Source organism: Pongo abelii, chromosome 1 (assembly GCF_028885655.2).
Source record: "Pongo abelii isolate AG06213 chromosome 1, NHGRI_mPonAbe1-v2.0_pri, whole genome shotgun sequence".
NCBI lineage: Eukaryota > Metazoa > Chordata > Mammalia > Primates > Hominidae > Pongo > Pongo abelii.
Window position 1 is genome coordinate 43,455,629 of NC_071985.2, and position 17,560 is coordinate 43,473,188.

The window sequence follows — 17,560 nt, forward strand, 5'->3', positions numbered from 1 at the left end:
CATGTGGTGTTAACTCCTGACAGGGTAAGACTGGAGAGACAAAAGCAGCTGGGCCTGAAATGGTCTGAATCCCCTTCCTCGGCCCTTTTGCCTCAGGAGGGGCAGAAGCTCAGAGGGCTTCCTTGTTGGCCAGTCTGTCTCAGGAGACTGTCTCTGGGGCTGGGGGTGATCTGGATGAGCGTGTCCTGTGTCTCTTGTATGTCACTCCTTTCTATTAGAACTGTACTTTGATTCTAATAAATTAGAAGAAATGTCTAGCCATCCACCTCCATCAGAATATGTTTTACATTTTATTTTTATTTATTTATTTTTTTTAGAGATGGAGTCTTACTCTGTCGCCAGGCTGGAGTGCAGCGGTGTGATCTTGGCTCACTGCAACTTCCGCCCCCTGGGTTCAAGTGATTCTCCTGCCTCAGCCTTCCAAGTAGCTGGGATTACAGGCATGCACCACCACGACTGGCTATTTTCTGTATCTTTAGTAGAGACGGGGTTTCACCATGTTGGCCAGGATGGTCTTGATATCTTGACCTGGTGATCTGCCTGCCTCAGCCTCCCAAAGTGCTGGGATACAGGTGTGAGCCACCGTGCCTGGCCTATGTATTTTTTTTTTTAAACACACACATAAATCTAAAGCAAAGGGTATGCCAAGATTCAGCTGGGGCCAGGTCTGACCTCCACTCTGAGCATCTCATTAGCTTCCCATCAGTGGAATACAGTGGAGGCATATTCCACTTGGTCTGGCGATGTCCTCCTGGGGTGATGAAAAGGGGGCATATTGGCGTAGACAGCAAAGTCGTCCTCCTTCTGGGGGGCCAGGTTGATCACGTTGGAATATATGGCATCAGCATGGCAGGAAAGATCCTTTAGAGACAGAACCCTGGTTAGAGGCAGATGGCTGGGCACCAGGGACTTCCAAAGACAAAACCAGGCATTGGGCTGTCCCTACAGGACAGCAAGTAGAATGCTGAGTTCTTGCTGCACAAGCCCTAGATCTCAGTTTTCAGAGACATTTCCTCCAGATCTGCCCCCCACCTCATCCCACCACCCTCTGTGTGGGGTCTAGGTAAGGAAGCAGCAAGAAGGCCAGGAGCCCCCCTCTACATGCGACTGAACTAGTTCCTTACCGAGGACTTGTGGGGAAAGTTGGTCTGATGCCTCAGTTGTTTCTTAAAGAGTCCTAGAAAAACGGATAAACTCAGAGTCAGTCTGAATTGGGTTAATAACCATCTTTACTTGGTTATTTGCTGGATTTAGGGCTTAATTTGAAATGCAAAATCCACCACACTCAGCCCACTGGGCCCCTGAGACTAAGTTAAATTCCCAAGAAGACACAGGGGAAATTAGTACACTTTATAATTTATAATTTTGTTTATTATTTAGAAGAGATTATTTGGCATCAGTATTTCTTTTAGCTGAGGCATATAGGCCATAAGCATATATGCAGATGGCTTATACTATATATAGCTTTCAGCATGAAGAACTTGTATGATGAGTAATTCTTATTGCTGTGTACAGTCCCCAGCAAGTCTAGAGAAGAGGTCTTATCTTCATATCTCCTTCATATTACCCTCCCACTACCCGCTCCCCTCCCCCACAAGGCTGCCCCATAGGAAAGACACCCCAGTCTCTGCCCCCAGTTTCTCCTCTCTTCATTCCCAGTTCCAGGGCCAGCTTGTTCAACTCACTCTCATGCCTCCGTTTCTTCAGGGTCATGGACAAGAGACCCACCAGGAGCAAGATGAGGGCCACCGCAGCAATGGAGCCAGAAAGGGCTGTGGCTGCTGTGCTTAGCTGAGGGAAGCAACTAAGAGACATGAGGACCATCCAGCTGCTCTGGCTGGCTTTGATGACCCTCCACAAAAGTGCCCTGGGTCCTCCTCGCCCATGTAAGAGCTCTCTCACTTCCAGGTTTCCACCTCCTTAGTGGCCAACCATCTCCTGCCTCCATTTTAGCCCCTCTCTTCAGCTCTAGCCTCTATACCCATGGCCCCACTCACACCAGTCCCAACAGATCCCTTCCCCAGGAGCCTACCTTCCTCCTTCATGGATCCAGCCCTTCTCTCACCCACCTGCTGAGTCCCGCAGTGTTAGTCTCTGGCTTCAGGGCGGTGATGTTGTCTGCATAAGGGGAAGGAGAGGAAAGTAATACAAAGGAGATAGGCAGGTAATTCTTGCATTCCTATGCAAAGGAGCTCTACAGAATCCTAAATGGTAATATTAGCTACTGTTTATTGTGAACTTAATATATACCAGGCACATTCATTAACTTGTTTAATCTTCATATATAGACCTGAGATAGGAACAATCATTATTCCTATTATACAATAAAGAAAAACAGCTCTTGGGGATCACACTTGCTCAGGGTCATAGGGCTGGTAAGTGGCAGAGTTTGGATGTAAACCTCCATCTCTCTGACTTTAAGTCGTATGTTCATACACAGTATATTCTGCTGCCTCCATGTAATTGTTTCACGCCAGAGCTCTACCATTCTTACCAAGAGTTAGCAGATACGACAGGAGGGCCAGAAAAAGAGATAACCAGGATGTACAGTGCTAGGTACCTGGGGGAGGGGCATGTGAAAGGGGTTGACAGGATCAGGACATAAGTAAGGCCAGTAGAGCTACGACTAGGAAGAGGTGGCAGGCGTGAGAGCCTGCCCATGCTCTGGTGGGGAAGGGGAGAATTATTCACACCGGGAAAGAATTTCTCCTGCCTCGAGGGATGGAGACACAAAGTCCATCCCCTCTCCAGCCACGTTCTGTCCATAGATTCTCAGAGCTAGAAGGAATCTTAAACCCTCCCATTGTATAGGTGAGGAATCTCAGGGGAAGGCACTTGCCTGAGGCAAGTGCTGTAGCCAGGACTGGAGTCAGGCATTTTGACTCCAAACCCAAAGCTCTCTTTACCTGCATTCAATCTCCTTCCCGTTTCTTCCCCATAAAGTGGAGCTGCATGATTCAGCCCTTACAGCAGATAGCACCTCTCAGGCCACATGTCTTGGGCAGCTGGCTGTGCAATGCAGAGACTGTGGCCAAGGTGGGGTGGGGGGAACCCATTGGATCACTAGGGCAATTTACTAGCCACCTTGGGTAAATAGCATCTGGGAACACAAGTACCAAGTTTTACAGACTTTAGGGGCACCAAGGCCAGATGGGATCCTGTTGGGTATCCTAACAGCTCCCTTCCTTTCTGCCTTTTTCCCTGTCTCCCTTCTGAGTGAAATAGTTGACCTCACCAAGTTTCCCTTTGACAGCTACTGGATGGAGGGTAGGAAGGGGTCTTGGAAACCAGACCTTTCCAGTGCCCATGGCGCCAGCCATGAGTCATGCAAGATGAAGCATCAAGTCACAGGGCACGATGTATGGGAGAGCGGGGAGGGGCAGATGACACACATAAGCCCTGAGCAACGAGAGGGGAACTTGGGTCTCCAGCTGGGGGAGGCTGGTGGGAGTGGAGCACACCTGTTTACAGCAACAGGGAGATAGCATGAGGTTGTCTATCCAGGGCCAGAAAGGCAAGTACCTATCCTGGGCAGACAGAGGAGGTGGGTAAGGGCAAGAAGAACAAAGGAGGATGTCATGAAATTGCCTGAGATTTAAAGTCCAGTTGTAGCAGGACGAGATGCAGACAAAACCTCTCAGACACCGAGTTGTAGAAGGAAGGGCTGTATTCGGCTGGGAGCATCGGCAAGCTACTGCCTTAAAATCCGAGCTCCCCAAATGCACAATTTCTGTCTCTTTTAAGGGCTCACAACACTAAAGATTTCATATGAAAGGGTCATGATTGATTTGAGTAAGCAGGCAGTATGTGACAGGGGCTGCATGCACCGGTGGTCAGAGAGAAACAGAACAGGGCAGGGAGTTTCACAATGTTCTTCTATACAATGTCTGGAATCTATGAATGACATCGGTTTCTAAGTTATGAGTTGATTTTTAACTACTGGGTTTAGGCCAGGCAGGCCCAGGCCTGGTTTCAGTCCTGGCGCTGGGCTTCCTGTCTTTGGTTTTACTTCCTTGTTGTTTTTTCTTAAAACAGGTACTGAGTATAAAACAATATGAGAGGGTCTCTCTCTTCCCTCATTTCCCCGCCTTTGAGACTATCACTTTTTATTAGTGGGAGTTCTCACTCTTGTTTTTGCTACTTATGTCTTTTCGTGCAATAGATTGATAGTGATTTATATAGTATGCTTGTGCTGAAGCATTTTGGTGAACTAAGGTTAAGCGATGAAGTTTTTTTATCATTTGGAGAAATACAGGTATCAGACAAGGGAGCAGTAAGCAAGTTTCTAGTACTATTATTACTCTTATTATAAGAGTTTTAAATCTTCCTGTTGCTGGGAACCAATTTCCAAACATGGCTCCTGGATTGAGTCCATGCCACACTTGCACAGGTGCATGTGCCAGTTTTGTTATACCTTTAACTATATCCTCAACTACTTGCCCCGATCATCTATGTGTAGGCAACAATTAGTAAGGTTAAATTTTTCACAAACTCCTCCTTCAGCTGCTAGCAAGTACTCAAGAGCTAGTCTATTTTGATAGATAGCATTTCTCATCAGAGTCTCTTGCCGAGCAAGAACAGTCAAGGCTTGACCGGTTTTATTAGTAATAATTTCTAAAACAGCTTGTAACCATATGATTCGGTTGAGCATGCAGATGGGGTTTGATATCCCCATGCGCCATCTTGTGCCCAAGTGGCAGGTCCATAGTATTGTAAGATTTTTTCAGGGGGCCATTCATTGTCTTTCCAATCACCTGTGGCTATGCTTCATTTTTTTGCAGGAAGCATAGACTGGGAAGCCCAGAAGTTTACCTGTTTTTATGGGCAGTAAGAAGAAAGATGGCTTAATGGTGCCAATTACACAGCTACCTGTCCACTGATCAGGCAGCTTAGCATAAGCTCTGTGTCCACATATCCAGTATAACCTGGTGGGGGCCGTCCAGTCCCAGTGGAATTCTGGGTGGGCCCAAACAGTCTGCAACTTTGGAAATTTACTGAATGGATTTCTTTCTGTGTAAATGGAACTCCACCATGTAACTGTTTTTGTGGTACCATTATACAGCTTTTCCCCAAGACAACTAAGCTGCCCTACAGGATGAGTGAATCCTTTTCCTTCTCTAGCTATGCAATACTGTCCATTAATAAGACTTTTAGAACCCAAAATTTGTCAGGGTGGTTCTTTTGGGCCGGGAATTCATCAGGAACTGGGTCTGTAGGAACTAATTCTCGGGCTTCCCATGGCCATTGATCTTCTGTTATGGTTCCTCCACAAACACAACATGAGGTGACTTGTAGAGACTGGGCTACATGTTCGGCTAATTGCAAAAACAAATTTTTAGTTTTTCTTGGAATCTCAGGTACTGACACATTTAGTTCATCATAAAAAGTCTGAAATACGGTTCTGGAGAACGTTTTTGAACCTCTCCTTTTATTAGGATGCTTACACTAGGATCTAGTCCTTTTCCATCAATGCCTAATGTTACATATTTTTCTTTATTCCACCTTGGGTCTGAGGGGTTTGTGATTATCAATTCTAAAAAGTTGCAGCTCCCACTCATGCAGGAGGGACTGACTCTTCCTTTTTGGAGCCAGACAGGATCTTTTTTATCTTCTTTTCAAGTAGCCCAAATGACACAAGACCAGTATTGACACATCTCACATAAATATGATTCTTGACAGATATACTTTTTTTTTTTACTGTGTAACTTTTTTTCCAATTTAGAGAACCGCATCCTAGTCCATGCTGCTTACTATCAATAGCGGCACAAGCATCAAATTTTAAGGTTACATTTTTGGGGACTCCTCTTTATTCTGTTCTAGCTATTACCTTACTTGTGTCACCTAGAAAGGGACCAGTCCTTAATTTTATTTTAAAAACTGTGATCATGGGAGGCTTAAAATGGGTCATAACACACATCAAGTTGGTTATTTCCTGGGCTACATACCTTGGATAGAATAGCATTTTACAAACAAGTCTCTTTTAGAGTCTTGGTACACTTACAATAACCATAAAATAATAGGACTGTAGCAATCTGTTGTCCTACCTCAGTGACTTGCTGTATATACTGGAAACAGTTCTCAGTCTGAGAAAAGTCAGTTGAAGTCCTTACTGCATGAGTCCAAATTTTAAGGCAAATTAGTCCCATGATGAGTTTCCTCATGCTTCGGCCATGCATGGACCAGTCAGCTTCCAGATGTGACTGGAGCAGGGCTTGTCGTCTTCTTCAGAGTCACTTTGCAGGGGTTGGTGAAGCTGCTCCCATCCATGTACAGCTCCCAGTCTACTGATGTTTAAGGGTGGTCTCAGTGGTTGGTCCTACTAGAATAAACTGAGTCCATTACTTCTACACAGTTATGTTTAACTGGGCTCTCTGATACTGGGATCAAGGTGGCGGGGTTTAGGGTGTTGCAAACTTCAATGGTTATGTGGGGATTTTCACAGAGCAAGCTTTGGTATCTAGTTAGTCTAGCATTCATTAGCTAATGGTGTCCTTTGGTATTTATTAAAATCACCACAGCATGTGGGGAGTTTATGTTTAGGTTTTGTCTAAGAGTTAGCTTATCTGCTTCTTGTGCTAACAGGGCTGTTGCTACCAGGGCCCTTGGACATGGGGGCCAGGCTTTGGAAACCCCATCTAGTTGTTTTGAGAGATAGGCCACTGGACTTGGCCAGAGCCCTACAGTCTGGGTTAAAACTCTAACTGCCATTTTTTCTCTTTCTGACACATAGAGTGTAAAATGTTTTGTCAGTTCAGGTAGCCCCAGGGCTGGGGCCAACATGAGTTTTTTTTTTTTTTTTTAACTCATGAAAAGCTCGTTGCTGTTGGGTGTAATAGATGTAGTTTATCTAATCTACATTTTTATTGACTGTCATCTACCAAAATACTGACTTAAATCTTGTAACTATTTGATTTCAAGCTTTAAATTGATATGGTATTCCTTGCGGAGCTTCAGTTACATCTAAATAGATGTGAGAGTTGAAAGACCTATAAGGGGCTTCTCTCGCTTTACAATGTCTTATTATTTTTTTTTTTCCTTCCTCTGGTTGATGAAATGCCAGGGTGAAAAGGACAGCCAAATGGACTAAAGCACAAGTGCCACTCTAGTTATTTGGCAGAGTGCCCAGTAAAGGTCCACCGCAATACCACCACACATCCACTCGGGGATGAACAAGTGCTGACTGATCGATAAGCTCTTGAAAATTCTTAAGCTCACTGCATCCCTTCAGGTCTCCAAGGAATGCTAAGTCTCCTCCCTGCCATGAGAGACATGAAGTGAACTTAGTGTTGGGAGACGGAAGCTGGATGGCCCTTGGGGGCTGACCCGCAGGGACTTTGGGATATAGCAGAGAGAGTTTCGCATGACTTATTACTCCAGGCTGTAGAATCCTGGAAAACAGCTACCATGCAGCCCATGCCTGGTCAACTGGAGGACCACCTTAGTGGAAGGGGAACAATTAGGGCCTCTGGCCTGCCACATGCACAAGCATAACAATTGCATTTGTTTAAAGTGCAGATGGAATATTTGATCCATTTCAACCAGGCACTTGCATCTTGGTGTGCTGTCATAATTGCCAAAGTTTGTTTTAAGTCTTTAACTTTTATGATCCTCTAGTAAAATGAATGTTTCCTTTAGCACCAATTTTTATTAGTTTTTAGACAAAAGAAAGCTAAACACCATTTTATATTTAATAATGTTCTTGTATGATTTTTATACCAGATAAGCTAAATTTTACCCTTATATTAGTATGTTATTAATATTAAACTTAATTTTAATAAAACCTTGTAGACATATTTATCCAATTTTTCATGTTTGACCATAAGGTAAGATTTTATAGACTCTTTTTAACCTTTTATAATTTTTGTTAAAGAGCAGGTTGATGCTTTAAGAAAAACCTGTTGCATTTTTTACTTTAATGTCCAGTTCACAGAAAAACTGGAGATACCTTCTTAACTTTAGCTAATATGTTTACATGCAGAATTTTCTTTATAATTAATGTTTTAAAACTTTCTTAAACTTTTAAAACAATAATTTTTTTAACCTTTTAATGTAGGTAAAAATCCACATTCTTATGCCCCTTTATAATCTTTTTACCAAAGGTATGTTTTACTTTTCTTATACACCTTGCACATAAACTGTTTTTTTAAATAGTACTTACGAGGCCTTATTACTTTTAAATTATACAACATTTTTTGCATAAATTTTTTTATAACATTTTTTCTTTCATGACTTTTGCTGACAATTCTTCAACGTGTCTCAACTTTCTGACTTACTACAAACATTTTTTTTTCTTTAAACAACCAGTTAATTTATTTCAGGACAAGAATTTACCATATAACACTCTTTTTACATAAATTCTGTCTCCCCTTCTTTTTTTTTTTTTTTTTTTTTTTGAAGATAACCATTCCTTTTTTTTTTTTTAAAGCAAACTTTCTTTATGCCTTTGGACTAGACTATCTAAGGCCACAAGATTAGAAGTTACCATAATACATGTTACACTGTTAACTTTAAGCAAACTTCACTTTTGTTGAAAACCTTGTAAGTTTGGGATTTCAATTATCCTTTGCTATTAATAAGACCTTGTTTAGTCTAAACTAACTTAGAATTGGTATAGATGGCCTTTTTTTCTCTCTACTGCTCTTTCCTTGCCTCTGCCAGCTGCTTATGCTGCTGTTCTCTTAACTACGTTGGGGGACAAGGGGGGTATAAAACCAGCTGTAACTGTCTATGTACGGAAACTGATCTGGGTGCCTTGGCTTACAGGTTACTTTGTGTCATACCTTTGAAACAAGGGACCTGTCCAGGCTTCCTTCTGATGGCCAACCCACCTCTAATGCTGGCCAGTCTATTTCACACAAAGTTCTAAGTTTTCCTGGTGTCACAGTAACACTGTAATCTCCCTTAAATTCTTTCTTGAATTTTTTTTTTTTAACATAGTTCCTAGTGGGGTGGGCTTATTTGTGCCTGACCCATGCTTCTTCGAGACAAAACACCACACCCACACCACACATACACCACAAACAAAAAACACGTAAAAAGGGCACACACACACTTTTGCAGTTTGCATCAAACCAAAATCAAAACCAAAATCAGAATATCCAGAAATCCAAGCCAGGTCAAAACCAAAACCAAAGTATCACGCAATGTAAGTCAAGTCAAAGCCAAAACAAAAGTGCCATTGCAGGCACGTCATGGGTTATCAGGCCACGCTTCCACTCAGATGGAGTGGGGTAAGTTCCAAAGACTAGTCTTACCAAGTTTCAGATGTCCAGACTCCAAGTGCCAGTTCCTTCCCGGCGTTCAGCCACTGTGTTAATCCTCTGCAGGGGCCTGCTACGCACTGCTCTGGTGAGGCATTCCACCAGGGCAATTTCCTACACGGAGTGCTCTTTGGATCACGTCACTCAGGCTGGCCAGAGTCCCCGGCAGGGATGCTCCACAGGGGAGGCCTAAGCTGCCTAAGGGGCTGCCTTGGCTGTCTGTCAGTTACCTCATTTCCCAGTCAGGGAATGAAGAAATGTAGCAGGACGAGCCGCAGAGAAAACCTCTCAGACACCGAGTTGTAGAAGGAAGGGCTTTATTCAGCTGGGAGCATTGGCAAGCTACTGCCTTAAAATCCCAGCTCCCGGAATGCACAATTTCTGTCCCTTTTAAGGGCTCACAACACTGAAGATTTCACATGAAAGGGTCATGATTGATTTGAGCAAGCAGACAGTATGCAACAGTGGCTGCATGCACCGGTGGTCAGAGAGAAACAGAACAGGGCAGGGAGTTTCACAATGTTCTTCTATACAATGTCTGGAATCTATGAATAACATCAGTTTCTAAGTTATGAGTTGATTTTTAACTACTGGGTTTAGGCCAGGCAGGCCCAGGCCTGGTTTTTGGCCTGGCGCCAGGCTGCCTGTCTTTGGTTTTACTTCCTTGTTGTTTTTTCTTAAAACAGGTACTGAGTATAAAACAATATAAAACAATATGAGAGGGTCTCTCTCTTCCCTCACAGTGACCTGGGTCTCAGACACTTCCTAACTGTGATCTTAGGACAAACACTTAGCCTTTCTGAGCCTCATATGTGAAACAGACAGAATATGAATACCTACCTCATGGAGTTGTTTAAGAACTCAGTGATCAGACTATCATTCAACAGTAATAACGAGCCAGGTGCAGTGGCTCACGCCTATAATCCCAGCACTTTGGGAAGTCAAGGCAGGAGGACCGCCTGAGCTCAGGAGTTTGAGACCAGCCTGGGCAATATAGCTAGACCTTGTCTCTACTTAAAAAAAAAAAAAAAAATTCCAAAAATTAGCTGGGTGTGCTGCTGCATGCCTGTAGTCCCAGCTCCTTGAGAGGCTGAGATAGGAAAATCACTTAAGCTACGGAAGTTGAGGCTGCAGTGAGCCATGATCACACCATTGTACTCCAGCCTGGGTGACAGAGCAAGACCCTGTCACAAAAACAAACAAACAAACAAACAGAAGACAGGAATAACCACCATTTGTATTGGTCTGGTTTTCAGTTGGTCTTACCTGAGCAGAGTAATTGGGCGGGATTGACCAGGGAGGCATTGCTGGCTCTCCAGTCCTGGAACCTACAGTTGGTCCAATTCATTTTGCCGAAGGGTCCATCCAGGAGGTTCTTGTTTCAAGTATTGAGATTCCCAAGGGAAGTAGGTCCCCTTAGCTAGAAGCAGAGTTTCTCAGAGGTATTTAGCAGCAGCTGGTGGACACAGGACTCAGGGAGCTGGACCCCCTCTTCCCCTCCATGTCTTTCATTCCTGCATGGGAAACTGTCAGATGGGGAGATTGTTAAAATCTCACCACTGGAGGGGAGGGCCTCAAAGGCCATGGAGACAGCACCTCTCTCTTAGTGAAGCCATCTTCGGATAGAATTCAGCACAAATCCAAAGGTGGCTCCCCAGCCCCATCTGTCACATTGCCCTCTCATCTATTAGTATCTGAAGTTACCTTGATCATTTATTTGTTTACTTGATTATTGTCAGCCTCTCATCACATGAGTGTGAGCTTCATAAGAACAGAGACCTTATCTGTTTTGGCCAACATTTCATCCCCAGTGTCTAGAAAGTGCCTCATGTAATGAATAGGTCCAATACGTATTTCTTCAATAAATGAATGAATGAATGAATGAATGCCAAAGACTCCTTTATAAAAGCCAGGGTCACCTGACCTCTGCCAGAATTTTGGAAAACCTACACCACAGACTTTTGAACCTCTTAGCTGATGACAAATCTTTAGCCTTCGAAGCAGAAATTGATTTGAAAGAGCCCAAAGTACTCTGGTAAAGTAGGTGATGTTGAACTGGGTAATGTCAATTTCAGAAAAAGAGGACACGTGCCTATGAAACATCAACAGCAGTGTCCTGGGGTTCAGGAGGACACCTGCCTGGGTGTGGGTGGCCAAGGGGAAGAAGGAATAGAAAGAGCAGGGGAAGATGCTGTCCCACAGCCACCACCACAGGTGTTCACCGGCCTCAGGCGCCAGCCCTGCTCAGGGTGAGAGGCGAAGAGGGAGATGCACTTAAGGCCAAATGAAAGAGGATCTGCCACCCTCTCCTCCCCCAACTCCTACCACATCCTAGCAAAGAGAGCTGCAGGAGCAGTCAGGAAATCCCCTCTCTAACAAGGCAAGCATTGGAACCAAGAGCCCAGGTGGCACGGATGAGTCACTTCACCTACTTGGACTCAGTTCCCCTATTTGTGAAATGAAGCAGGGATGAGAAGAGGAACAAGACGTGATCAAGAAAAAGGCAAATGTTTTCACAAGTGCCTGTCATTGCCCCCTTCTGTTGTCCCCTTCCACATGTCACCTGGTACATTGTACATTTCTTCTAACAATCGTGTTATTGGCCAGGAAATACAGAGAATTCTTTTAGAGAATAGGTTTTCTAAGGTTAAAATTGTTTTTATTTTTAATTTTGTAAGGGGAGGACATCATCACCTTTTCAGTTTGGGACTTTGAAGTTTTCATTTCATTAGGTCACATTCAGATGGTTTTAGAATTCAAAAGGTACAAAAGGATAGTCCTGGAAAAGCTGCTCATCTGCTCTTGACCCCAGCCATCTAGTTTTCCTCCCTGGAGGAAACCAGCATGCCCAGTTTATTGTGCACCTTACGCGTACATGAGCAAACACATAGACACACAGAAACACACTCACCATACAGGCGTCTTGTTTACAGATGATAGTGTACTACATACTTTGTTTTGCCTTTTGCTTTTTCACTTAATATATCTAGGAGTTAATTTATTATTAATACATACAGAACTTTCTCATTCCTTTCTTCCTCTTCAGAGTGTTCCATTCTATGGTTGCTCACAGTTTATTTAACTGGTCACCTAGTAGTAAATTTAGATTGTTTCCACTTTTTACTCTTGAAATGATGATGTAATTATTAAACTGCGACAAACATTATTTGCACAGGTGTAAATGTGTGTGTAAAATTAGAGAAATGGCGATTAAAGTAGATCTGCCATCCCAGTTTTAGGAAGTCAGTATTCCTTTTTACAAATCCAAAATACAGTGTTACCCAATTTGACTACTCGTATTATAAACCAGATTTCACTCTGGCTGTTTCCAAAAATCAGAGTGCTCCTCAGAGAACAAAGATATGACATCACTGAGGATATTCAACAGAACTACCAATTTCTCTAAAGGCCGACCTCCAAGGAGAATCCAAACACCTTCAGCAATAGCAGCATCACTAGAGTGAGTATAGCATGTCCCTGGATGCTGACGATGGAGCGATAAACCCTCATGACACAGACATTTCCAAACAATACAAGCAAGGTTTACTGAGTGCCAACTACATAGTCTGTTTAAAACTCAGTCTGTCCTATTACATTGGTCTTTAAGTGTAAATAAATAAATAAATAAATAAATAAATAAATAACCCAGTCTGTAAGGATGAATAGAAAATGGTCTTGTCATCAAGAAACCAATGATCTAGGGAGCAGTTCTCAAAGTGTAGTCCAGGGACCCTCTGGGGGTTCCAGAGATCTTTTCAGAGGGTTCATGAGGTCAAAACCACTCTCTTAATAATACTAAGATACTAGTTGCCTTTTTCACTCTCAGTTTCTCTCAAGCATACAGTGGAGTTTCCCAAAGTCTATGTGACATGTGGTATGGCACGAGACTGAGTGCAAAGGCAGACCTGACAACTCAGCTGTCTTTTATTGAGCTAGGTATGAATAATGAGATTTGCACATGCATAAAACAGTGCTTCTCTTTTCATTAAATTCTTCATGCTTTGGGAAATAGTTATATTTCATAAAAAGTGTTATGTTTAAGATGTAATGGCTTTAGTACTATTTTCTAAGGGGATTAGATAAATATGTTTAAATTTTCTTAGCTTTAATTTCTGATATGGTCAATATGAATAGATATAAACTACATAAACAATAGCGTTTTGGGTTCCTTAGCACTTTTTGAGCGTGTACAGGGATCTGGAGGCCAAAGAGTTTGAGAATTGCTGATCTAAGGACCCATGGCATTTCTTCACCATAGGGCAAGAGAAGAGCATTTTGCCTTATTTGCCAGGAGTGTGCTATGCTACATCCAGGGGTGCAAGCCAAAAGATTCAGGAGGCACAGAAACGGGTCTTCTCAAATAGCGATGTGTCAAGAGGACAGCAATCGCTTGGACACAAGAATTCCCCCTAGAGCCTCCTGGCTGGTAGTGCAGCGGCTGTGTAGAAAGGCTCTACCAGAGGGGCAGAGTCCAGGCATGAGGCAACAAGGAGGCTCTGAGGTTGGGGGAGCCTGGAGAAGACGCAGAAGCGGAAGCGGAAGCTGGATAAGTCCGCCGCCCCTGGACTAAGCGGCTGACTACCTCCTGCTGTGATTCCAAGAGTCACTGCCTCAGAAAACTTCTTTGCAGGTGCTGGTGCCTGAAATTCCAGTGGAGGTGTTTCATTCCCTCAGCCAAAGGCAAATTCAATCCCAACAATCTCAAGTATTACTCAAGCTTACACAAGTGTGCAAATAACATTATGGAAGATAGATTCGAAGGTCACACTTTAATAAAACAAGAGAGTGTGTCTATAACAGGAGTGGGGTGGGATGGGTGGAGCGGATGGGAAATGGAGAACAAAGAAGACTCAAAAATATGAAATAAATAGAACATAAGAACAGTTCGTGGACCCATGATGTAAGAATGCCACTACGGGGATTGATCAATCTAATTCTGGGTAGCTAAAATCAAAGAAAAAAAAATCCAATCCAGTCAAACTTCTCTTTAGCATATGGTATGTCCTTAGCAGTGTGAGACAGGTTGCAAGGATAGAGAAGAATGAGACATGGGCCCTGGATTCGGAGAGTGCTACCCCATGCTCACCCCCCACCCCAATTTAGCAAGGAAAATATCCGCGGCAACCATAGCAGCTGTAACAAAAGGTAGGTGTATAATCAGAGCTAAAAAGATGTACAAAGAAAGGGCTATTGGATCAGAAAGGAGGAGCAGGTTGTTTCTAACTTGAGTGACGAGGGAAGACTACATGGAGGAGGTGGCATTTGTTGTGGTCACGGATGTGTAGGAAGGATTCCCATAGGCAGTGCTGAGACTGTGGATATACCAGGTGGGAGGGTGCTTGGAGTGAAGGCATGGCAGTTGGAACATCCAGCCATTTTTCCTTCAATGAACATCTGAAATCATTGCTAAGAGAGGGAGCATTGTACACCTGAGGGTGAAAGGAAGGTTGTCACCTAGGATGCAGAAGAAGGGAGGAACAGGACCTGGGAAGACAGAGGGCAAGAAAGACAGTTCATGAACTTCAAGAGCCCAGTGGACTGAGATCATGTCTGATTTCACTTATCTCCACGGCTTCTAGGCCAGTGCCTGGAACACGGCAGCCCTCAATAAATGCTCATTGAATGAATGAGAAGTTGGACACACTCCCTTTGCTCTTTTTCAGGCTGGCCACAGATGTGCTGCCGTAATCGAGTGGAGCCATATACTCTCACCATTTCTAGGACTTTAAGTGTTTTTCTGGTTGCTTTTGCAGAATTTCATTTCTCAAAATAGAAACCCTGTGTCCTCTTGAGGTTTATTACAGAGACATTTATTGGTTGGGGTTGCTTTAAAGATCACCATCAGGTTTTCATTTTGCACAGCAGCTTATTTGCAAATGTCAAACAAGTGCCTTAACATTTGGCATCCTAAGAAAATTAAACTGTCAGCCTCTTGGGCTCCTACAAAAGAGCACCAGTGAACACATGAAGCCAGAACTGTCCACAGGTGACTTAACAGGAACTGATCCCATATTACCATCCTTTACTGGCTCTGTACATATCCTTCATTTGATTTAAAAACATAATAAAAAATTGTTTTAAGCAAGCACATTTTACTTACTTATTTGTTTATTTAGAAAAGAGTCTCGCTCTGTCGCCCAGGCTGGAGTGCGGTGGTGTGATCTCGGCTCACTGCAACCTCTGCCTCTCGGGTTCAAGTGATTCTCCTGCCTCAGCCTCTCGAGTAGCTGGGATTACAGGCACCCACCACAATGTCCAGCTAATTTTTGTATTTTTAGTAGAGACGGGGTTTTACTGTGTTGGCCAGGCTGGTCTCAAATTCCTGACCTCAAGTGATCCACCGGCCTCGGCCTCTCAAAGTGCTGGGATTACAGGCATGAGCCACCGCGCCCAGCCGCAAGCACATTTTTAACAAGTGCAAAATGGAAACCTTATGCACATCTTACGATTTCATTGACTACTCAGAACTGGGGATATCTCGTGTGACCTCCGGTCAGCAGTTTAAAGGATGAGGCATACTTATCCCCATTTGTAGCTGAGGTAACTGAGTGATAAGTGAATTGCTCAAGGTCACAGCTAGCAAACATCAAAACCAGCATCCAAACAGAGGTCTCACAATCCCTTAAACTACCTTTCATTTACTACACAGATTGTTTCTATATCATCTTTATTAGCTGTAAAAACCACATAAATTTTGGAGTACCTAAGGACAGTTGTTCAGGTTGTTTATTGCTCAAGGGAATGACATCTAAAGAAACTATCCAACCTGTAATCCCAGCACTTTGGGAGGCCAAGGCGGGCAGATCACCTGAGGTCGGGAACTCAAGACCAGCCTGACCAACATGGAGAAACCCTGTCTATACTAAAAATACAAAAAATTAGCTGGGTGTGGTGGGGCATGCCGGTAATCCCAGCTACTCATGAGGCTGAGGCAGGAGAATCGCTTGAACCCAGGAGGTGAAGGTTGCAGTGAGCCGAGATCGCACCATTGGACTCCAGCCTGGGCAACAAGAGTGAAACTCCGTCTCAAAAAAAAAAAAAAAAAAAGAGAAAAAATAAAAGACAGAAACTATGCACATCACAGACATCATTATGTTGATTTTTTTCACTTTTTTATTTAACTGCTAACTCTAAAGGTAGATGACATATTCTTATTAAAATAGTTTTCTGACAAATAACAATAAAATGTCTTCTCTAACAAAAATCCTTAAAATCCTTTATTATGACAATTTTCTTTCAGATGGAAATAGATTTTCTAACAGGGTTGACATTTACTTCATAAGCTGAAGCAGAGAGTGTTTGACAAAGATCTTATTGGTTTAAGTAACGAGTGCCACAATAACTAGTGCTTCCAAACAAGGAGTTGTTTTCCAACTCTTGTTTTGATTTTTATCTAATTTTTTTTTTTAATCCTGTATTAGTATTTGTGTATTGGCTAAATTTGAAGTTTTGCATTACAGTTCATATTGTCTGCCTGAATGGTAGCTCCGAATTCCTGATTTAGATCTACAGATTTTTATTATTACATAACTCACTTTTGTGGTAATTAATGATCACAGGCCATTATATATTCATAAAATAATTATTTTATATTCATAAATTAGAGACTATTATATCATGAATTGTTAATTGTATCATAGCTATTGTTTATGGGTTGTTAAAGAAAATTTCTTCAGGAGAAAAGCTAACTGCTGGTAAAGTTTCATGGCTTATTGTATATATTTTTTAAAGTTTTAAGTTCTAGGATAAACTACTATTATGTTTTAATTATGTATATATATATATATTTTTTTTTTTTTTGACACAGGGTCTTGCTCTGATGCCCAGGCTGGAGTACAGTGGCATAGTCTCAGTTCACTGCAGCCTCCACCTCCCGGGCTCCAGCGAGTCTCCTGCCTCAGCCTCCTGAGTAGCTGGGATTACAGGCGTGTGCCACCACAGCTGGCTAATTTTTGTATTTTTAGTAGAGACGGGGTTTCACCATGTTGGTCAGGCTGGTCTTGAACTCCTGGCCTCGTGATCCACCCACCTTGGCCTCCCAAAGTGCTGGGATTACAGGCGTGAGTCATCATGCCCGTCCTTAATAATATTTCTTTAACATTTAATAAGCTAATATAATATTATTTCTCCCAGGATACTGACAAGAAAAAAAAAAAGAAACTAAAACCAGAAGATGAAAAACTGTCTAGATAAAAAGTAAAGTAAAACTATTGGGATTATTGAGTAAATTTAGGGAGAAATAGAGAGTTTAGGGCTGTTTGTTTCAGTGAATGTGTCACAGAAATGTGAGATGTGAATTT

General features: G+C 42.8%; 1 protein-coding gene across 5 annotated transcripts in view; it reads right to left on the reverse strand.

Annotated features, from left to right (window-relative positions):
* Positions 1-9,506, reverse strand: part of RHEX (regulator of hemoglobinization and erythroid cell expansion) — a 49,606-nt gene extending 40,100 nt beyond the window's left edge. Inside the window, exons 1-6 of one of the 5 annotated variants that reach the window (XR_008510294.1) lie at positions 9,255-9,506; positions 6,045-6,316; positions 2,070-2,118; positions 1,686-1,791; positions 1,125-1,177; positions 595-861 (exon numbers count right to left, since the gene is read on the reverse strand). The gene's annotated coding sequence lies outside the window, so the exon portion shown is untranslated. Of the gene's footprint in view, positions 1-594; positions 862-1,124; positions 1,178-1,685; positions 1,792-2,032; positions 2,119-6,044; positions 6,320-9,254 lie in introns of those variants that run through there. The other 4 variants (XR_010140629.1, XR_008510291.1, XR_002911736.2 and 1 more) reach the window with 4 other exon arrangements.
* Positions 9,507-17,560: the final 8,054 nt, after the last annotated feature.